The 24,326-nt window shown below is 38.8% G+C and overlaps 1 pseudogene; it reads left to right on the plus strand.

Annotated features, from left to right (window-relative positions):
- LOC131234624 (5'-3' exoribonuclease 3-like) overlaps window positions 1–23,261 on the plus strand; it is a 42,159-nt pseudogene extending 18,898 nt beyond the window's left edge.
- Window positions 23,262–24,326: the final 1,065 nt, after the last annotated feature.

A 24,326-nucleotide genomic window follows, 5' to 3' on the forward strand; every position in this document is an offset into this window, starting at 1 on the left:
TGATTTTGTTATTGGTGTCTAACCACACGTTCCTTTAATATCTCCTCTGTACATTGGTGCTCCTTTCGATGCATGCATATTAGAAATTGGAAATCATGTGGTTCTGTTATGTACTTATGTTCTGCTTCTTTGCCAACACCTGCTGCTGGTATTGACTTGTTTTCTCAATCAAATAGTGAACACTTTCTGTGCGTGGACCCAACATAGAACAGTTATCATTGGCCTATACAATTTTTTTTGCGTGCACTTCTGTGGGATGTCCCATTGTACTGTATAAGTGGGTCCGTCACTCTGTTATGGGAACTTGTTCATATGGTGCTTGGCACGATGAATGGTTGGCATCAATATTCTCATCAGTAGTTGTAAAGAATTTTTGGATTGAATTTGAACAAAATTTCTTTTTATGGAACAAGATGCTTGATAGCCCTTGTTGAATTTGGGTGAGTGTTTGGATTGTAAGTTGCAATCCAAATACTTTCTGATTTTCCTTGGATTCCCTAATCCCCTCTTGTTCCCTTGCTTTCTTTTGTGATCAATGGCTGAGATTCGTCGATCTGTTTATCCTGTCCATTGTCATGCTTCCGCTGCAAATCGTGCTTTGGACTTGACCTCTCACTCTGCTTCGTAGTTGTTTATGCTTCTAACAGTTTGAAATAGACGTTAGCTTACTCCCTCCTTGATGTAGAGTGGGTCGCGGACAGTTTCATGGCCAAGATGGATTAGAAAAGGCCCGGTCGACGATAGAAGTGATCCAGACCGTCAGACCTTAGATCGGGCATATCTCGCAATCCGGAATGAGTTATCGGGCGTAAAATATATGATTTTGGGGTAGAACGAGCTACTTTAACCACCCAGCCCTGCTATGCTGGGTTGCGCAAGCCGGATTTTCGAAATACCCCCGGATCGACGGTCGTTTCCTTATTTTAATTCTGTTTTTACTATAAATAGTAAGTTTTAGTTTGATTATAACTCTTTATCTGTTGGGCTTTACGAGTTGCGCCCAACGCGAAAAGAGCTTAGAATAATTAGGAGAACAGCTTGGTGAAGCCAAATAGGACACTTACTATTTTTGGCCGAAAACCTTGCCCACTAGTAGACATCACGACCGTCTATAAATAGTAAGTTTACTATTTATAGTAAGTTGCGAATTCTAGGAGTTTTAGTTATAGTTTGCTTCTGATTTCTCTCCTATTGCTTGGTATCCCTATTTAAAGGGTTGTGAACTCATTTATTTCATTCATCAATCAAATTACGAATTTATTAGAATTTATTTCTATTTTTCTTACTTTCTTTCCTCGTGGATTCGAGAAGTCTTTATGAGGTGTCCAGAGAAGCTCCGTGGATCCTGAGTTGTTATCCTTGAGGAAGACGGTGATCAACCTCATCACGTTCATCCCTGTGTCACTCTTGCACCACAATCTATTGCAGCTTTACTTCACGCTTTGTGCAACTACATATTCAAACATTTGAAGTTGCCTTCTTATTGATGATTGGCCATTCCATGAATCATTTAATACCATTGGGGTCATTGCCAACTTCCCACCGATGATTTGATGAGTCATTTAAAAAGCACTGGGGAAATTGCTAATGTCCCTATATCATTGATATATAGATCGACAAATTACTGTTTACTCCTTTTTTGAATGCTTATAATCCCTTCAACTGAATCTAAGCATATGAAAATCAAAACCCATGCATTTTCAAGCTTCGAAACCGCATTGAACGACATAATAGGATGAAGTAAACTTTGGAGCTTGAGAATAACAGACACCTATTGGGATTTATTTCATAAATAAAAGATGAAAATAGTCACACTAATAATAATATTATGATTTCATGGTGCACTAATAACTGTTGTTCAAATATATGCATTCCACAACTATCCCATCTAGCAGTCATATTGGGATGAAGCAAACTCCTTGGTGTCAAGTGGCCAACTAATTTCACAAGCTGTTTGCAGCCTCCAATCATTGTTTAAAAACCCATAAACTAGACTCGACTTGACTGGGTGTTCTTCTAGAGTGGGTTAACTTAAAGACTCGACCCATATCATTTTGATATTTAATTATCCTAAATTGAAAATATTGGGAATGTAAATAGACATTTGAAATAGCTAAATTTAGGTTGCCTCGTTGATTAAGGGTGTTGCATACCTTAGGTAGGGTTGGGTGTTCGAAACACATTCCTGTCCTCCGAGTCATGTCCAGTTGACTGAAAGAGTCTCCAAGTGCAGTTTGAGTTTCCCAATGACTTGGCTTGAAATCTTACCTAGTTGAGTTGCCTCAGCCAAGTTTCGAGTTGAGTAAGGCATCCTACCATTTGGCATGTTGGTCAATGTATCTCCTAGCTTATGACACCTAAATATAAACGAATGTGTTTTGTAAAGTACACTATACAGTTTTCCCCCCATCTAAAACCTCCAATTTCAAAAAAAAAAAAAATGTAATCGGTTCTGGTCTGTTTCTTCTCAATTTAAGAGCATTTTACAGTAGAGCGGTATTTTTCATTCAATCACCGTCCTCATTTCTGCTATGTAGCTAATATAGTTACCCATACCAACACTACATCAGCATCTTTCATTGGTCAATTGTTTGATTCCATTACTTTAATCTGCTGTGTTTTGGTTTATAGGTTCAAAAATATGTGGAAGGGTTATGTTGGGTTCTTCGCTATTATTTCGAAGGAGTATGCTCATGGAGCTGGTAAGATAGGTTGATAGGTTGTTCAATGGAGCTCTCCTAGAAATTGTTCAGATGCACTTGTCCATTGTCCAGTTTAAAGAAGTTCGTTATTGGGATTTCAGGTATTATGATAACCACTATTGTCCATTTGCTTCTGATTTCAACGGCCTTGGTCGTTCGCGGATAAATTTTCAGTTGGGAACTCCTTTTAAACCGTTCACTCAGCTTATGGCCGTCCTTCCGCCAAGAAGGTAAGTATCCATTTGTGGGATTCTTCTATCATTCTGTGTTTCATTAGACATGACTTAACATCTTTTGGTGCAGTGCCGATGCACTTCCAGAAGCATATAGGACCCTAATGACTTGTCCGGATTCAAATATCATAGATTTCTACCCCACTGGTAAGACCCTTTATTTTTTAACTGACTGTAGTTTACTAGTTTTTTCTACTAATATAACAGCAATAGATTTGGACAATTTTACCCTCACATTTAGTCTTCACGCATTAGTTAAGAGAGGGTATGACGTAGGGATGAATGTGATGAGGTCGATCACCATCTTCCTCAAGGATAATTACTCCGAATCCACGGAGCTTCTCTGGACTCCTCACATAGACTTCTCGAATCCATCAGGAAAGAAAGTAAGAAAAATAGAAATAAATTATAATAAATTCGTAATTTGATTGATGAATGAAAATAACGAGTTCACAACACTTAAAATAGGGATACCAAGCAATGGGAGAGAAATCAGAAGCAAACTATAACTAAAATTCCTAGAATTCGCGACTTACAATAAATAGTAAACTTACTATTTATAGACGGTCGTGATGTCTACTAGTGCGCAAAGTTTTTGGCCAAAAATAGTAAGTGTCCTATTTGGCTTCACCAAGTTGTTCTCCTTATTATTCTAAGCTCTTTTTGCATTGGGCGCAACTCCTAAAGCCCAACGGATGAAGAGTTATAATCAAACTAAAACTTACTATTTATAGTAAAAACGGAATTAAAATAAGGAAACGACCATCGATCCGGGGGTATTTTGCAAATCCGGCTTGCACAACCCGGCATAGCAGGTTGGGTGGCTAAAGTAGCTCGTTCTACACCAAAATCATATATTTTATGCCCGGTAAATCATTCTGGATTGCGAGATACGCCCGATCTAAGGTTTGACGGTCTGGGTCACTTCTGTCATCGACCGGGCCTTTTCTGATCCATCTTGGCCATGAAACCGTTTGCGACCTGCTCTACATCAGGGTAAATTTGTCAGAAAAAATGTAGCTGCTTGGCAGGGAACCATTGTGATTTTATGATAAAAAGGATGGCATAGTTTGCAGCATGTAAAACATTAAAGCCTGTGGGATCACATTGTTTCTTGTGCAAAATCTGCTCTATCCATTGGGTGCTTTCCTCGATGCAAGGCCCTGCAGCCAAAAATCAGAATACTTACTGCTCAGTTGGGCCCCAACACAGGGAACAGTTGGTATGGAACACCAGCCATACGTTTGTCATGTGGCCACCGTGGTGTTTATCTTTCAGCAAGCCCCTTCATCAGGTGTGAATCATCAGGATGAAGTGATGATACAAAGAAAAGAAGAAAACTCAAGCATGCCACAATGCGTGAACTAGGAGGTTTTAGGTGTAATTTGAGTCTTGTATCATTCTGATATTTGTATGTACGGTGCGAGCAGAAAAGTTCTTCCCTGTTGGATGGGGTCAATTTCACATACAACATGGTGGGCCCCACAGATCGGGTGGTTTACACACTGCGATAAAATGTTTATTATAGTCTAATAATAGATGATCCCATTGCTGCACCATTCCCCTACCTCTCTCCTTCCTCTCTGATTCTCTCCTCATCTCTTTTTCTATCCTCTCCTTCCTCCATATGCATTGGACATGCCATACCGCCAGTGTGATTAACATCTTGAATTTCTTGTGTGGATTAGATTTCGAAGTTGATACAGACGGAAAGCGGTATATGTGGCAGGTGGGTGAAATTGCATGTTTATGAATGCAATCTTTAAGATTATTAGTTCATTCACATGGGCATCGATCCTAGACATTTGTACTGATATAATCTTCATGAAATTTACTTCTTACAGGGTGTTACATTACTGAAGTTTATTGATGAGAAACGCCTTCTTCTGGAGATTGAGAAACTAGAAGACAAGTTAAAAGTATCAGTAACAGCAGTTCAGTCGTTGGCATTAGTCTACATGAAGCTTTGGTCAGTACTTGATATTGACATTGTGTTTTATCTTTCCCCAAACATTGTAGGACGAAGAAATTCGAAGGAATGCTGTGGGGCTCGAAGTTATTTTTGTTCGGGCCAGTCATGATTTAGGATCGCAAGTTTCTTCTCTTTGTTGTCGATGTGTGCTTGTATCAGGGAATGAGCAGATCATAAACAAAGTGAAGATTGACAGTAAGAAAAGGTGTTCTTACATGCCAAGCAGGATTACGCATTTCCAAGGCACACACCCACTTATTGCATATTGGACATTTTATTAACATTACATTGATGTTTCCTTGTAGCGGTGGCTTGAATGGTTTTCTTATCAGATGCAACGAGCAATCATGCATGGATGATAGCAGCTCTCCTGTGAAGGGGATGGAATACACTATGAAGAATGATGTTGTGTAAGTTTCCTGCTATTGGCTTAAGTGTGCATAATGAGTCAGTGTACACCTCTCATCATCATCCAAGGTGATATGCTGGAAGCCGAACACATTTCTGAATGGCATTTGAAATCCCATGCATTTGGAAATACAAGCTGGATTTTCACTCCACTCTCCATGTGCATTGACATCTGGCTGCCTTGTTCAGGGAAAGAACATCTGAGTTTTTTTTTTTTTTTGATAAAATATTAACGTACTTTGATGCAGATGTGCAATGTTCGAGAACCCACCATTCGATTATCATATTCCTGAGCCACCTAAAAATGTTACAATGCCTGAAAAGGTATTCTTATGTTTTGTTTTAACTTGTCTAAAAGTCATTTTCTACCTTTTTTTTTTCTTTGTTATATTTTATTGTAAACTTCATATTAGATAGAATATTCTGCATTCTTAATTGCTGATGATCTTGTGTGATATGCACACATCAGTCTGGCTCAGCTGAATCATGTGCACATTATAAATGGGTCAAAGCCATAAAAAAATTAAAAAAAATAAAAAGCACTGATACAACAATCTCAACCACCTCATGTCATCCATTGAATTTGGACTGCCGATCACTTTCTATTTAGCCATATGTGGTTGGGTCATTTTTGTCAAATTTGGAGTTGCCAAAAGGCCTTTTTCGTGTATGGTTCCTATAGGCTAAGATCTTTGTTATGGCTCGAAAATTGAAAGGAATGATTCTGTTGAGTTTTGGAAAATTGACTCAGATAAATTCTTCTCACCAATTTCCAGGTAAGGATGCTATGGAGTACGAAGGGGTTAAACACCCCCCTAAACCTGCAATATTGTACCATACTCCACTCACAATATTGCAATCTCTACTCAAGGAGAATGAAATTCATAATCGGAATTTCGAAATTTTGTCCAATGGTTCATTGGCCCCAAAGGGGTAAAAAAAGAAAAAGAAAATAAAAGAAAAGAAAATGAGTAGTTGGAGTATCAGAGAGTATTAAGGAGAGGAAGGGGAATGTGGTGAATTGGCTTTCAAGCAATCTTTTTCCTAAGTCTTCAATGCTTGATCTTGGAATTGAGCTTCGATGGAACTTGATTTCCTTGGTAGCTACTTCAAGGAGAAATGAGGAAGGAAGAAGAACAAGATCACTTCTCCTTCCAAAGGTTTTTGAATCCTTTGCTCACTACTCCAAGAAGTAGAGCTGTACTCTCTGTCCTTAGGGTGAAGATGATAACACAATGTGTCTTGGAAAGCCAAAAATGATTGTCATGTGTAGATTGGTATAAAGATGGAAAAGAGAAGAAAGAAAGATAAAAGAAGGCAGGAGAGATTTTGTTCCAACTTTCGATCTTTCTGCTTCAATGCCCAGAGAATATGGAAGAAAACCAACATCTTTGATTTGAAATTGAGTTTGAAGATATGCCTTCAACCTTTTAATACCAAGTCATCATCCGTCATTATAATATCGTTGACATACACAGCCAAAAGAATGTAGCCAGAGGTTTAGTGCTTTGAGAAGACTGAGTGATCTACTTAACTCCTTTTTAATCCAAACGATATAGCTACACTACTGAACTTCTCAAACTAAGCTCGTGGTGATTGCTTCAACCCATATATTGACTTGTTTAATCTGCATAGTTTAGAAGATTCCCCCCGAGCAACATACCCAGGAGGTCGCTCCATATAAATTTCTTCACGTAGGTCTCTATGTAGGAATGCGTTCTTTACATCTAGCTGAAAGAGAAGCCAATCATGATTCTCAACGAGTGATATAACAACCTAAACAGAATTAAGCAGCCATTGGGGAAAATGTATCCAAATATTCTATCCTATGAATCTGGTTATGTCCCTTAGCAATCAACCTGACTTTATAACAATCAGTTGACTCATTTGGCATGAACTTAATTGTGTACACCCATCTACATTTGGCTAGAGTCTCATCTGTAGGAAGATCAGTTAGCTTCCAAGCATCATTGGAATTCATGGCGTTCATCTCTTCATCCGTAGCTCATTTTCAATTTTCATTGACAATGCCTCCTGGATTGACTTAGGTATGGATATAATAGACAAGGTAAGAGTAAACTAACGATAATTTGTGGATTGATGGGTAAAGGTGACAAAGTTGGAAATAGGATGAACTTAAGAACTCTTACCTTTCTGGACCATAGTAGGAAGATTATCTACAACCTTAGGAGATTTGGAAGAAATAAGAATCTTAGTAGGTACAGTTGCCAACTGTTGGATTGAAGAGGAATAGTTTGTAATGCCTAGTGTTGATGCAAACCCCAAGTTGAGGTTGAGCGGGTCACAGATGATTTCATGGTTAAGATGGACCAGATAAGGCCTGATCGAAGGCGAAAGTGATCCAAACTGTCAAAACCTTGAAACGAACGTATCTCGCAAACCGAAATGAGTTATCCAACTTGCCATATATGATTTTGGGGGTTGGACGAGCTACTTTAGCCACCCAACCCCTCTACGCTGGGTTTCCCATGCCGAATTTGCGAGATTTCATTAGACAGATGGTCAAATTTCTGTTTTATTTTTGTTTTTACAATTTATAGTAAGTTTTAGTTTAATTATAACTCTTCATCCTTTGGGCTTTAGAAGTTGCGTCCAACATGAAAAGTGCTTTAGAATAATTAAGAGAATCATATGGTTGGGCCAAATAGGACACTTACTATTTTTGGCTGAAAATCGTGCTGACTAGTAGTAATCACGATCGTCTATAAATAGTATAGTAAGTTTATTATTTATAGTAAGTCACGATTTTTAGGAGTTTTAGTTGTAGTTTAATTCTGAAACTTCTTCCAAGGCTTGGTATCCCTATTTAAAGGGTTATAAACTTGTTTATTTCAATTAGCAATCAATTTATGAATTTTTAGAAATTATTCCTATTTTCTTCTTTTCCTCATGGATTCGAGGTATCTCTGTGAGGCGTCCAGAGAAGCTCCATGGATTCGGAGTAGTTATCCCCCCGAGGAAGACGGTGCTCGACCTCATCATGTTCATCCTTGTGTTACAAGTGTAGGGCTACGATGTAGTAATAACTCGGTCAGATCGAGGTCGTACCCACATGGACTTACATTCATGCGATTTTTAGTGTTGCGCAGCACACCAACAACGCAGTGAACCGGGATCCAATCTCCGGTCTCACCCACAAACGATAAACAGGAAAAAATATAAACTAGAAGAAGAATCAAAGCATTGCAAACAAACCACAAGACAAGATATACGTGGAAAAACCCCAACAAGGGTAAAAAACCACGGATGCAAACTTCCACTATGAAGAAAAAGAAAGATTACAAGGCAATATACTAACCTCTCCCTTGGAAGTACATAGAAAACCCTTTGCCCACACCTTAGAATTATTTTCCATACACTAGAAAAGCCCTAGGGGCACCTATTTATAGTTTAGGCAACTTCCCTTTCGCACCCTTGCGAAAATCGACTCCAAAATCCGCAGTTCGCATCAAATCCGGAAATGAATCTGCGTAACCTCGACTGGTCGAGCAGACCCCTCGACCGGTCGAGCATGGGCCACGATCGGTCGAGCACCTTGGAACCCAAAAACTGATGCTCGCTGGACTTTGAGTCGAGCTAGTCCACGACTGGTTGAGTGGGCCACTCGACCCGTCGAGCAGGGCACTCGACTGGTCAAGCGGCCCCCAGATGTGGCTTCACATCTCAACAATCTCCCACTTGGAGACACATCGTCATAAACCTTCATTTTTTACATCCGGAGTGCACCACCTCCCCGTCTTCAAGCCTGAAGACCAATCAAAGCTGAATAGAGCTTCAGCTTCTCCCGTGTGACCGCCTTGGTCAGCATCTCCGCATAATTCTCACTTGTATGAATCTTCTCCAGAGCAACCGATCCATCTTTCAGTAATGAACGTATGAAGTGATATCTGATGGCAATATGTTTGGTCCTTGAATGAAAGGCTGAATTCTTAGCCAAGTGTATTGCACTCTGACTGTCACTGTACAGCTTGCAATTTGCTTGCGTCTTACCCAACTCTTCCATGAAACCTTGCATCCACACCATCTCCTTGCACACTTCTGTAGCCGCAACATATTCTGCTTCCGTCATACTGGTAGATACTATCTTCTGTAACTGAGAGACCCAACTGACTGCAGCACTACCCAGAGTAAAGATATAACCTGTAGTGCTTCTTCTGCTGTCGATATCTCCTGCCAAATCTGAATCTATGTAGCCTAGTAGTTTGATTTCCGATCCACCATAGCATAGCCCTATATCCACAGTACCTACCAGGTATCTGAGGATCCACTTCACAGCTTCCCAATGTTCCTTCCCGGGTTTATTCATGAACTTGCTAACAACTCCCACTGCTTGAGCAATGTTTGGCCTCGTGCTCACCATAGCATACATGAGACTCCCAATAGCTGACGCGTATGGGACTTTAGCCATGTAGTCCCGTTCCTCCTGCGTCTTTGCACCTTGCTCCTTAGAAAGCTTGAAGTGGTTGGCTAATGGAGTGCTAACCGGCTTAGCACCTCCCATATTGAATCGATCAAGTACCTTGGCTATGTACTCTGCCTGTGACAAAACCAGTTTCTTGTTTTCCCTGTCATGCTTTATCCTCATGCCTAGGATTTGTTTTGCAGCTCCTAAATCCTTCATGACAAATTCTCTAGACAGTTGTCTTTTGAGATCTGAGATGTCCTTCATGCTTGAACCGGCCACAAGCATATCATCAACGTACAGAAGAAGGATGATGTACGACGTATCAAACTTCTTCAAATAACAACAATGGTCTGCATGACATCTCTTAAAACCGTTTCCTGACATGAAACTGTTGAACTTCTTGTACCATTGCCTCGGGGCTTACTTCAGCCATATAGACTCTTCTTCAGTCTGCACACCTTGTTCTCCTTTCTTGGTGCCACGTATCCTGTCAGCTGATGTATATATATCTCTTCTTCAAGGTCCCCATGAAGAAAGACTGTCTTAACGTCTAGCTGCTTTAGATGCAAGTTCTCTGTAGCCACTATACTTAAGACCATACGAATCGTAGACATTTTCACCACAGGTGAAAATATTTCAGTGAACTTGATACCCCCACCTTTTGTTGAAACCCTTTCACAACCAATCTAGCCTTGTACCGTTTCGAATCATCGTGCTCCTCCTTCAGTGTGTAAACCCACTTTTTATGAAGAGCTTTCTTACCCTTGGGTAGAGTGACTAGCTCCCATGTACGATTAGACTTAAGAGTCCATCTCATCATTCATGGCCTGCTCCCACTTAACCCGTGTATCCGACTGTAATGCCTCTTTAAAACATTCTGGTTCACCATTATCTGTCAGCAGTAGATAATGTAAAGAGGGTGAGTATCGGACCGTGGGTCTCCTCTCCCGAGTAAACCTCCTCACAACCGGTGTATGCGGCTCTGCCTCATAATGCTCTTGTGCATGATCATCCTGTGGCGCTGTAACACCCGTGTCCGGTAACTCTTCCAACTTTACGAATTCTTTCTCTTCGGACTTATTTTCTTGCACACTGTCCTTATGCATTACTTTTTCATTAAAGAGTACGTCCTTGCTTCTGATGATTTTCTGCATCCTAAAACCTATAACCAAAATCATGTTGCCCGTAACCTATAAACGTGCACCTCCTGGACTTCGCATCCAGCTTGTTTCTGTGCTTTGCATCAATGTGAACATATGAAGTGCAACCGAACACTCTGAGATGTGCAAGGTTCACTTCTTTCCCAGTCCATGTTTCTTCTGGTAGCCCACCATCCAATGATGCTGAGGGACTTCTATTGATGAGATATGCGGCAATATTCATAGCATCTTCCTAAAAGGTCTTGAGCAACCCTACATGTAACCTCATGCTCCTGGTGCGCTCAAGGATGGTCCTGTTAATGCGCTCAACCACACCATTCTGCTGTGGTGTCCCTGGAATCGTTTTCTGATGTTTAATTCCATTTGCTGCACAATACTCCTCAAATTTCTTATCACAGTACTCTCCCCCCTTATCTGATCTGAGACATTTTACTGTTTTACTTGTCTCATTTTCTACCATTACTTTTCACTTCTTAAATACATCAAATACATCAGATTTGTGCTTTAAGAAATAAACCCACAGTTTTCTACTAGCATCATCAATAAAAGAAAAAAAATAACACGAGCCACCAAGAGATAATATCTGTGCCGGTCCCCGCACATCAGTGTGTATAAGCTCCAACAGATGTGTCTTTGGAGCGCGTCCTGTTTTCTTGAAGCTTACCCTCTTCTGCTTGCCATACACGCAGTCCTCACAGAATTCCAAGTCAATAGACTTCAGCCCTGGTAGTTTTCCTTTTGACAATAGCACTTTCATCCCCTTCTCAGTCATATGTCCCAACCTCTGATGGCATAATTGCCCATTCACTCCAGTTAATGCGATTGCGAGTGAACTATACGATCCTAAAGTCACGTACAAGGTACCTTCCTTCTTGCCTCGAGATATCACCAAGGCACCTTTTGTGATCTTCTAAGAATCACTAGTGAATGTCATAACATAACCGGTATCGGCCAACTGCCCCACTGAGATCAAGTTCCATTTCAAACTCGGTACATGTCTAACATCCTTCAATTTCAAAGCCGTTCCGTCTTTCTGATTTATATGAACGTCTCCCTTTCCAATAATACTACATGGCCCATCATCACCCAGGTAGACTCTCCCAAAGTCACCTAATACATAATCACGCAGAACTTCCTTACATGAAGTGGCATGAAACGAGGCAACTGAGTCTATAATCCAAGACTCATTCCTCGCATCAAGAGACAAGATTAACTCCTTTGTGTCACTCTCCTCAGATTGATTCACTAAATTCTTCCTACCTTGAGAGCTTCCTTCTTGTTTCTTGAGCGCCCTGCAATCATGCTTCATGTGCCCCTTCTTCCCGCAATGCCAACACCCGTCTTTGTCTTTCGGTCCCTTTGACTTCTTCCTCGACCTAGAACGTCCTTGTTTATTGCCTCCTTTGCTCAGCGATCTTCCTCTTCCTTCAACGTTTAGAGCATTCCTTGAATCCCCTGAAACTCCTGATGCTTTTCTTCTATATTTTTCGCTGAGAATTAGACCGGCAACATCATCAAATTTCAGTTTTGTCGACCCTGAAGAATTGCTCACAACAATCACCAAACCATCCCAACTGTCTGGCAAACTAGATGGGATCAATAATGCCCTGACCTCATCCTCAAAAACAATGCCAACGGATTCCAACTAGCTCGTGACTGTATTGAACTCGTTTAGATGTTCAGCCACGCTCCCACCATCTGACATCTTAATGTTGAATAGCTGTTTCATAAGATGAACCTTGTTGGACGCTGAGGGTTTTTCATACATGGTGGCTAGGATAGGGCTTCCATTAATTCTTTTATGGTTTTCATCTTGGATATATTGAAGGCGACGTTCTTAGACAAATAGAGTCAGATCGTTCCTAAAGCCTTCCGATTTAATAAAAACCATTTATCATTTGTCATCTTTTCTGGTTTCTTCTATTTTCCTCTTAGAGGAATATAGAGGTTCTTCTGATACAGATAATCCTCCATCTGCATCTTCCAGAATCAAAGTTTGAACCATCAAACTTCTCAATTCTAGTCTTCCCTTCTTCCGTCATCTCTCCCAATAGAACTAAACCAATAGATTTGATACTAGTTGTTGCGCAGCACGCCAACAACGCAGTGAACCGATATCCAATCTTCGGTCTCACTCACAAACGATAAACGGGCAGAAATATAAACTAGAAGAAGAATTAAAGCATTGCAAACACACCACAAGACAAGATATATGTGGAAAAACCCCAACAAGGGTAAAAAAAACCACGAATGCAAACTTCCACTATGAAGAAAAATGAAGATTACAAGGCAATATACTAACCTCTCCCTTGGAAGTATATAGAAAATCCTTTGCCCACACCTTAGAATTATTTCCCACACACTAGAAAAGCCCTAGGGACACCTATTTATAATTTAGGCAATTTCCCTTTCGCACCCTTGCGAAAACTGACTCTAAAATCCGCAGTCTGCATCAAATCCGGAAGCGAATCTGCGTAACCTCGACTAGTCGAGCAGACTGCTAGAGCGGTCGAGCGGACCCCTCGACCGGTCGAGCATGGGCCACGACCGGTCGAGCACCTAGGAACCCAAAAACTGATGCTTGCTGGACTTTGAGTCGAGCTAGTCCACGACTGGTTGAGTTAGCCACTTGACCGGTCGAGCAGGGCACTCGACTGGTCAAGCGGCCTCCAGATGTGGCTCCACATCTCAACATTTGGAATACTTTAGAACTAGAACTAGAACTAAATCTACATCTAAAATTTGGTATAAAGAATAAAGATGTAATTGAGAAGGAATTTAATAGAGATAAAACGCTAAAGTGTCAATGATCCACTTATATCCATCCTTAATGTTTTAATTCACTTGATTCAATCATATAACTTAACTGGAATCGAAGTCCTATCCTATAAAGCTGGATGATAAAGTGGCTAAATCATCATTAATATACTCAAAATAGATTTGAACTTAAATTGAATTGGTTCTCACATAATGCACAAAAATATTAATCGCATGAAATTCAAAGCATCTAATGTGCCCCTAGTCTACGAAAGATCAATGGATTTTACAGATTAATCCCTTGCAAAATAGATAAGCAATCACTCTTATCTTTCCAAAGCATCCAATGTACCCAGAGTCGACAGTGGATGAAAGTAAACTAAAAATAACCTTCACTCAAACCAATAACATGAATCAAAGTAAACCAAGATATTAAAAATAACTACAAGCTTCACCTCTTAGCCCTAGCTAAGAGATAAGCCAATCAAAGACATGATTGAACTAAAACTCAAAAGAAAAACATAAAAACTAAAGTAGAACTGAAGGATTGGAGAAAAAGGAGGACACCGAAGAAGCTCCACAACTCATCGCTCTATCCTTTTTACCCTAATTCGTATCTAGGAAAGCTAAAATTGGCCCTTTACATGGGAAAATTCCACACCGACTTCAAATTTATGTACTTTTGTTACGCATCAATTGCACCGACTGTACGCTTCGGTCGCATTGAATATCACTTTAGTCACATTGAGTTAACCTCTCGGTTGCAGCCAAATTTCTTCAATATCCATCTGAAGGAGAAGGCTCTGTCTCTCTTAGATCGCACTGAACTCTCTTTCGGTGGCACCAAACATGGCTTCAGTCGCACTTAAGTGTCGAGCCAAATTAACTCTGAAAGCCATAATTTTTTGTTGGACCGTTCTGTGCACATTCGGTCGAACCGAATAGTCTGTAATTTCTGTTATTGCACTTAGTGATTTTCCGGTTCTCTCTCTTTTGCACTTGGTTTTCTTGGATCTTTGGCACTTGAAATCATTATTATCACTTCCAAATCTCCAACTCTTTACTTAGTCATTCTTTGAGCATTTAATCTTCGTTTTAATCATTTTTTTCATCTTAGTTCTCCAAATCACATTGCATAGGAAAACATACGTAATTAGATCAATTAAGCGCATCTATATTGATGTAGAGTGGCTCGCGGACACTCTCATGCCCAAGATGGACCAGAGAAGGCCTGATCGGAGGCGAAAGTGATCAGGACCGTTAGAACCCTAAAGCAGTATCTTGCAAACCAGAATGAGTTATTCAACGTACCGTATATGATTTTGGGGTAGGAGAAGTTACTTTAGCCAACCAACATTGTTATGCTAGGTTTCCCATGCCGGATTTGCGAGATTCCATCAGATCGACGGCTGAAAGTCCATTTTAATTTCATTTTTACTATTTATAATAAGTTTTAGTTCAATCATAACTCTTGATCCTTTGAGTTTTGGGAGTCATGCCCAACATTAAAAGGGCTTAGAAAAATTAGGAGAATAACATGGTTAGGCCAAATTGGACACTTAAACCATTAAGTCTAGTAGAAACCATGACCGTCTACAAATTCATTTTTGATATCACTATTTAAAGGATTGTAAATTCATTTTTATCATCAAATAATTTATTTGTGATATCACTATTTAAAGGATTGCAAATTCGTTTTTATTATCAAATAATTTATTTTTGAATTTATTATATTTTATTTCTATTTTCTATTTTTCCTCGTGGATTCGAGGAATCTCTGTGAGGAATCCGATGAAGCTCTATGGATTCGGGGTAATTATTCCCCGAGGAAGACGGTGATCGACCTAATCACATCCATCCCTACGTCATATACTTATAAAACCAATGCATAATAAGGGAGAAATATACAATATTTCACATTCAACACTTGTAATTTTCTTATTTTTCTATAATATGTATGTGTAAAATCCTTCTGAGGTGATGAAGGTTTCTTAACATCAAATTCTGAAGGAAATACCTTTGGCAAAGGAACTTTCTTAGATTTAGCTTCAACGGAATGATCATCTTAGCGTACAATGAAACATCTTCAAAGAAGGTTACATCATTAACCACAAAATGCTTGTTAAGAGTTGGGAATAACACCAATAACCCTTTTGAGTATGAGGATATCTCAGAAAAATACACTTAGTTGAATGAGATGATAATTTATATCGATTTGACCCAAATATATGAGCAAAACAAGTACAACCAAACACTTTGGGAGGAATATGATAAGCTGGTTGATCAAGAAATAACATAGAAAACGTTGTTTTTCCATCTAAAACTTATGAAGGCATCCTATTGATCAAATGACTTGTAGTAAGAACTGCATCACCCTAAAAGATTTGTGAAACATTCATTTCTAGTAACAAGGCTCGAGCCACTTCCATTAGATGTCTATTCTTGCCTTCAATCACCCCATTTTGTAGAGATATACAAGCACAAGAGGTCTGGTGGATAATGCCCTGACATTGTTAATGGGTTTGAAAATCCTTATAAATAAATTCTAGGACATTATCTCACTTAAACATAGACAATTTTGCACCAAATTGATTCTTTATTTCATTATAAAAATTTTGAAATACATGAAAGACTCTCGACCTATGCTTTATTAGATATAACCATGTCATCCTAGAGTTATCATCAATAAAGAGAATCAAGTATCTAAAACCTAACAAACTTGGGACTTGAGTTTTGGACACTAAAACCCCTTAATGGGCACAGAAGCAACCTTAGAATGAACCAAACAAGAAATAGAGAATGAAAAAGAACAAACAAACATAGAGAACATAAAGATTTTTATGTGGAAAACCCTCGTGGAAAAAAAAACAATGGCACAAAGTGACGACCAATCCACTATATCAGAAGAATTACAAGAGATTGAACAACTTATAGATGGAAAATTCTGGATCCCCTTGAAAACCCTTTTCAGCTCTCAAGCTCTATTCGTCTTAACCGTAATCCCCATTTGGGAGTTATATTTATACACTTCATACAAAATTAGAAACAAAACCCACACTTGCATGCAAAACATGCATCCACTGTCGATCTAACTATCGATTGGATCAATAGGACTTGACAAACCATTGATCGAATCAACACCTTTGTCAATCGAATTGATAACATCTAAAAACATCCAACGACCAAACTAGAATTTATGGGAATATTTTGAGCGAATCGATAGCCTATCGATCGCATTGAAAATCCTTCTATAGCACTAGGTTTGACGGCACTTGATCAGCATCGAGTCTGTCCCCACACATCAATATGGACTAATTTAAATGGAACATCACTTCTTGAATTAAATTTAGACAGAAAATGAACTCTATGATGTTTACGCAGCTTGTATGCTTCACACTCTAACTTTGAGATCTTGGGAAGAGATGGGATGAGTCTACTATGAGAGCTTGATTAGTCCTTGGGGGTATTCCATGAAGATCTTAGCATAAGTCAAAAGTATGATTTGTTAGGCCACAATGAATAACGTACTGTCTCTTCGACTGACTACCTCTACCTCCCACTGAGAGTCTACCACCTCTTCCACTGGGGAGAGCACCAAGCCCAATACGCCCACCATGGCCTTCACATAACTTAAAATAACTAGAAGAAGAGTCTAATGCAGTTTTATCAGATGCATTAACATTAACATTATCAAATTCGCTTCTTAAGGAGACTCTCGAAAGCCTTACATGAACCTCTGCCATTGAAGGAATGTTAACTCATCTCAAAATTTGATCATTTGCCGATTGATACTCTTTTGGCAGTCTAGATACTAGCTTGACTACTTTCATATCTTCTCATTGCTTATTCATGAGCGTGACGTATGACATAATAGGATGAAATATGGAAAGCTTTTCCCACATTCTAGTCAATTTTGCAAAGCATTTGCTAAGGGGTTTATCCCTCTTTTCAAAAGAGAGGATCTCATCAAGGTATCCTGTATTGGTATCGGTTGGCGTAACGGTGCCATCTGATACCGATATGGATACGGGGGTGTAACGGCTATATGGGGGCGTAACGGATCATAATGGTGCAAATTTTTTTTTTTTTGCCAAAAAAAATGAAAAAATATGGATTAAATCCGGAATATTCTAAGCATTCCAAATATGCATTCATTTATAAATTGGAACATGTTTATGGTAGTGTAACGGTCCACTCTTTGGTGAGAAGTTGTATCCGATTGTCTGATGAATTTATAAACCAGACAACTTGGATTTGACTGCAGAACTCATATATTTAATTTTCTTACTATCTATTATCAACGATAGATATATTAGAATGAATGTAATATGAAAATATCTTACATGTGTAATATATTCAAATTAAAAAATAAAAAGGGCCGAAAATAGTGCGTAAATAGAAAAAATTATAAAAAAATATAAAATGACAACAACAATCTGTAAAATAGACATTAACATGTTCTACCATGATTAACACATCATATTCTACCATTAAAACAACAACATTCAATAAAAAATGATTTTTCGAATTTTTTAAAAAAGGGCCGAAAATAGTGCGTAAATAGAAAAAAATTATAAAAAAATATAAAATGACAACAACAATCTGTAAAATGCACATTAATATCTTCTACTATGATTAACACATCATATTCTACTATTAAAACAACAAAACATTGAACAAAAAATGATTTTTCGAATTTAAAAACAAAGGGCCGAAAATAGTGTGTAAATAGAAAAAAATTATAAAAAAATATAAAATGACAACAACAATCTGTAAAATGGACATTAACATGTTCTAATATGATTAGCACATCATATTCTACCATTAAACCAGCAAAACATTCAATAAAAAATGATTTTTCGAATTTAAAAAAAAGGGCCGAAAATAGTGCGTAAATAGAAAAAAATTATAAAAAAAATATAAAATGACAACAACAATCTGTAAAATGGATATTAATATCTTCTATTATGATTAACACATCATATTCTACCATTCAAACAACAAAACATTGAATAAAAAATATAAATACCTATTTTTGATGAATTTCTGGAAAATGGCTCACGGAGCTTCGAATCAAGAAAATCCTTAATATAAGTTGTTTTTATCTGTAATATCAAGCTAAGAGTGGTCAAAAATAACAATAGAATGATTTAGGAAGAGTTTGGAAGAAAGAAGTTTCAAAAAAAGTGAAAAAACAGACATTTAAATGCAAAAAAAAAAAGCCTTAAAAAAAAAAAAAAAAAAAAAAAAAACCGTTGCGCCTTGACCATTACGGGGCAGTAATGGCCGTTATGCCCCATAACGGCCGTTACGGCTATAGAATCGGGGGGTGCCCTGTTACGGCCCTGTATCGCGTAATGACCACTGCCGTTACCGATATGTATCGGCCAATACGGCCGGATCGTAACAGATACGGGACACCTTGGATCTCATATAATTGATACACAAGAAATATTTTGTTTCGAGTACACACTCTTTACAGTATCCCAAACATCTTTTGTTGTGTTTATTAACGCCATATTAGAGCTCACTTTAGAATCCATGCTATTCCATAACCAAGATCAAATTTGGTCATCCTCGTGCATCCGTTATTTGTATTTAGGATCAGATTCCTTTGGTTTAGGACCTGTGAGATATTGATTCTTTTCACGGGCTAAGAGAAAAACCTTGACGGACTCAGCCCTTCGAAGGTAATTCTTCCCGTTCAACTGGACAGAAGTTATCAACGCATTAAAGGAAGGACCCTACATTTTCTCAAGAGACGATGAACCACCAACTACACTTTTTTTGCTCCATTGACATTCCACAATAAACTTCAACACCAATGAAGAACACTAATTTTAAATGCTAGATCCACACACAACCATGTCCAAAATCACATAACAGAGAAAATTTTGGCTTAGAATAACTCTTATTCATGTCAAAACCATTCCTACATCGCATACTACTTTTCGGTTAGGAATATTCAACAAAAAACTACATCCTACACAATAAAACCAACATAAAAGAACGACTTTAAACATCACATCCTGAAAAATTAGTAAGCCTTTAATATCTATCCCCTATGTTTTTTGAAAGATCCCCAAAGATAAATCCAACAACTTGGGGGTGGATTGGAGAAGATTGTGGGGTTCGAATCACTCATAATCATCCATTGATACCACATAGATTGGTATAAAGTTGGGAAAGAGGGAAAAAAAAAAAAGAAGAGAAGAAAAGATGAAGGAAGAAAATAATGGCTTAGGTTTGCACGTCCCCACTCCATTCTCTTATATTAAAGTAATAAAAGCAAATATGACAAAAGTACCCCTATACAATATACTTTATGTCCAGTATATCCTAAGGCTAAAACCACTAAGGGCCTGTTTGGAACGTAGGATTAGGTGGTATGGAATTGTGTTGAAATTCTGAGCCCTCAACAAACCCAGATCAACCCCAGGTATTAGAAATTTGGATCTAATACCACCGTTAATCCATGCGCTTTGTGGAAGCACATTCAACGAAGATAGAACAATCGAATAAACAATAACCAACCAATCAAGCAATCAACCAAACAAAAGATGTTTTACATGGAAAACCTTTGTGGGAAAAAACCACGACACAAAGTGACAGAAATCCATTATAATCAAAGCTATAGAGATCACACTACTCACCTTTTTCGATTATAGATGAGAAACGGATCTCTCCTTGCGATGCGCACCTAGGAAAACCCTCACCTCTCAAAACCCTTGCCCAGAGAAAACACTCGTCTTAACAAGCCCTAATTGCGATCAGACTTAAAAACCCCGATTTGCGCAAATTCGCGTTACCCATTCGGTTGGACCAGATGTAACCTTCGGTAGGACAAAACCAACCTGACTAACACTTTTCGGTCGAACTGAAAACGTGCAAATCATCACCACGTGCAACATGAGAATCCACCCAATTTTCGGTCGTGCTGAAAATGACCTCAGTGGAACTGAGATGGGACTTCTCTGCACTAGCAGATTGGTAGAATCCAAGGCATCTTGCACAACAAATTGCATTTGGTCCGACGCAAATTCCATCAGGCGTTTGGAAATGACAGGAAGGATTTGATTAATCTAGGTATCATATCATCTAGTCCCAATAGTAGATACTGTGAGATTTCTAGTGGATTTTGAGTCAACCAAGGCGTGCGTAATTACTAAGTAACCTAATCAAATTAGGACTTGACAGTGATTCTTAACATGCCAAATGGGCTTTTACCCCTTTTGGTGAAGTTTCTTGAGGGTGTTTTGGTAACTTCTATCTTTTGTCAGTTGTTTGTTATGTTGTTAGTTAAGGCGTTGACACCTCAACATGGGTTAGTTTGGTGGTTGAGAGGTTTAGTTGCTGATTTTTGTATAAAAGGCCGTCTTTTCTGCAATTTTACTTAGCTTTGAGTTTCGTAATGAAAATTAAGGATACCAGAGGGAGGTTTTCATTGGTTTGTGATTGCTAGAGAGGTGTTCGGTTGATGGATTGCACTCCAAACCCCTGAAATCCCCAATTCCCTTCTTCCTACTCTCATTTCTTGGTTGAAAAACATGCCTTGTATGGATTCTGTCGAATTCATGTGATCCAAAGGGAGTTACGTCACTCTGATTGGGCAAACGATTTTTCTTCAATTCTTGTCATCGAATCTGTGATTTTGGGTTCCGAAGATACTTTTTATGGGATATATAAATTACACTTTTCTAAACATTGTACATTTAAATGTATGGTAATTACCATACTTTGGAGCTGTGTGGGGTCCACCCATGTTGTTTATGTAGAATAAAAAAACCATTCATCTGGTGTGACTCATGTTCATTGTATATCCCAGGAATAATCTCGTTCCAAAACTCTGGTGGGACACCACATTGAGCAATGTACAATCACAGCTCAAAACTTCTACATTCACTTGTTATGGCCCACTTGAGTTTTGCAATAGTTTATTTTTGATGTGACCCTTCTTCCTGGTGGGACGGGCCTAATTAATTGGTTGGATGACATGTACACCACAAGGCAGACACCAAAATCTATCTGGAATTTTCTACTTGGGCATCCCCCTCCTCCAATCTCCCCCCATTCATCCCTTGTGTACTCACCTGAGTTATCAATCCGGCTGTTTTTTTGGGATCTGGGCCTAACATTTGTGGTCCCATCTAATGGATGTGTTAGATGGTACAACATCATGGAGGGCCCCACAGCCTGTAATTACCATATCACTGAATTTTCGGATTCTTATCTCATTTACTTCCATTTTGCTTGTATCTAATAATTCATCTGTGTAAATTTAATTGAACTAAAAATGTAAGCTGCAGATGATCACTGAAGCAGATATAGAAGAAAGACCACTCTGGCATGAATGTTATGGCAATCAGAGGCAAAATAGGTGAATTTTCTTTCTCATAATGATGCTTTTGTGAGAAATATCGAAATCGAAAATTCAGTTGCATCTGTTTAAACTTGTGTATGAAAACTTGGCAGAGTGCAAAATTGGCAAAGGCCTGCAATGGAAACAAGAAATGTTGGAAAACTCAGTTCATCTGACCCATCATTGGTTCGAGAGATGTGTAAAGGGTCGGGATCAGGATGGGGCGGTGGGAGAGGAAGAGGTTCTTCGAATAATTTGAATTTCAGTCAGAATTCTGAGACTTGCAGGGGAATTCAAGCACAAAATGGCAGTTATTGGCAACCGAGAAATAGAATGTCAGCCGACGGGATTGGAAGCCGCCAGTACAATACTCGGCCTGACGTTGGTATGAATGGTCAAGGCCAAGGGAGAGGAATTCGGTCTTTTGAAAAACCAAGGTTTGGTCAGACTTCGGTTGCAGTTGGCGGAATTCAGGTTAGAAATGGCGGTTTCTCTGTATCAGGAAATGGCTTGAGGGCCGACAGGGGTGATTGCTGGAGATCAAATTCTCAAGTTCCATCAGCACCAGGAAATGGCTCAAGGGTTGAGAGGAGTGATAGCTGGAGACCCATTTCTCAGGTTTCAGCAACACGGAGTTCTCGGGGCCGAGGAAGAGGCTGTTTTGAGCCATCTTCTTCAAGCTGATGATAGTAGTTAAGACAGTTATCTTCTTTTAGATCTTGGATAAGGTGTTTGGGTTTTGTTTTAGGGTATTTGGCTGCACCCTGTTTCATGAATATGAAATTTTGGACCAAATTAGACTGATAAATCATGAATATCATGATTTTGGTGCAACCAAACGCACCAATCATGGCTGTTTTGGGCAAATCTTTTTTGAGTAGTAGATGGTAGTTAAGGCAGTTATTTTCCTTTTGTGTTTTGGTTTAGGGTGTGTTTGGTTGCACCCTATTTCCTGAAATAGGAAAATTTGTACTAAAATGGACTGATAAATCGTGAAATATCATGATATATGATGCAACCAAACGCCGCCTTACTTTTTTTATGGAGTTTCATTTTTGGTAATGAAAACTATCATAACAGTTAGGTGATTTCGATTCCGTATTTCTATGTTGTATTTCAAGCACCCTTGACTAAAACGGGTTGATCTGGGCTGACGGATGGAAGGTTGTAAGCTTCAATTGCACTACAATGTTACTGCACTTCAACTTGTTTAATGAAAGAAAACATAGCATTTTGTATGTCAATTCAAGGAGGAGTTTGATTCTCTGGCTTAATGCAATGTTTCAGATGTGTTATTAAAATGAGGCCGTCCAAATCATGACCATAATGATGCAGGTAAGGACGTGATGAGGTCCATTGCCATTCCTCAGGGATAACTACTCCAACTCCATGGAATTCTACTGACTCTTCACAGAGATTCCTTTAGTTCACTTGGGGATGAAAATAGAAAATAATTTCTAATAAATTTGAAATAAATTAATTAATGATAAAAAATGAATTTACAAAGACTCAAACTCCCTAAAAACATGGAAACATACTATTTATATATGGTCATGATTCATATTAGATTTCATGGTTTTCAGCAAAAAATAGTAAGCGTCCAATTTTGTTTAACCATGATATTCTCCTAATTTTTCTAAGCCCTTTTCTACGTATCAAAAGTTATGATTGAATTAAAGCTTATTATTTATATAAAAAATGAAAATAAAATGTACTTTTAATCGTTGATATGATGGAATCTTGCGAATCTGGTATGGGCAACCCGGCATAGCGGGGTTGGGTTGCTAAAGTAGCTTCTCCTACCCTAAAATCATATATGATATGTCCAAAAACTCATTCTAGTTTTTGAGATACGAATGATTTAAGGTTCTGACGGTCCTGATCACTTCCGCCTCCGATCGGGCTCTCTGGTCCATCTTGGCCATGAAGGTGTTTGTGACCTAATCTACATTAGTCCCCTCCACTTCAAAAAAACTAGATGCTTTGGTTCATGATACTCGGTTAGATTCGCAACGTTGAAAATACATGAAATCTTATGTCATCTGGAAGATCAACAATGTAAGCGTTGTCGTTGATCTTTTGAAGGATCGGTACCAGTCCAATCTTCTTATTCTTCAACTTGTTCTGGGTCTTGGTCAGGAATCTCTCCTTACATAGATGGATCATAACATGGTCGCCCACTTCGAACACCTTCTGTCACTGATGCTTGTTGGCTTGCTCCTTATACTTGTCGTTTGAGGCATACAACTTGGCTTGTACATCTGCATGAATGCCCACGATTCGGTCCGCTATATGTTCTGTTGCAATGC

The sequence above is a fragment of the Magnolia sinica genome, chromosome 19 (assembly GCF_029962835.1).
Source record: "Magnolia sinica isolate HGM2019 chromosome 19, MsV1, whole genome shotgun sequence".
Taxonomy (NCBI): Eukaryota; Viridiplantae; Streptophyta; class Magnoliopsida; order Magnoliales; family Magnoliaceae; genus Magnolia; species Magnolia sinica.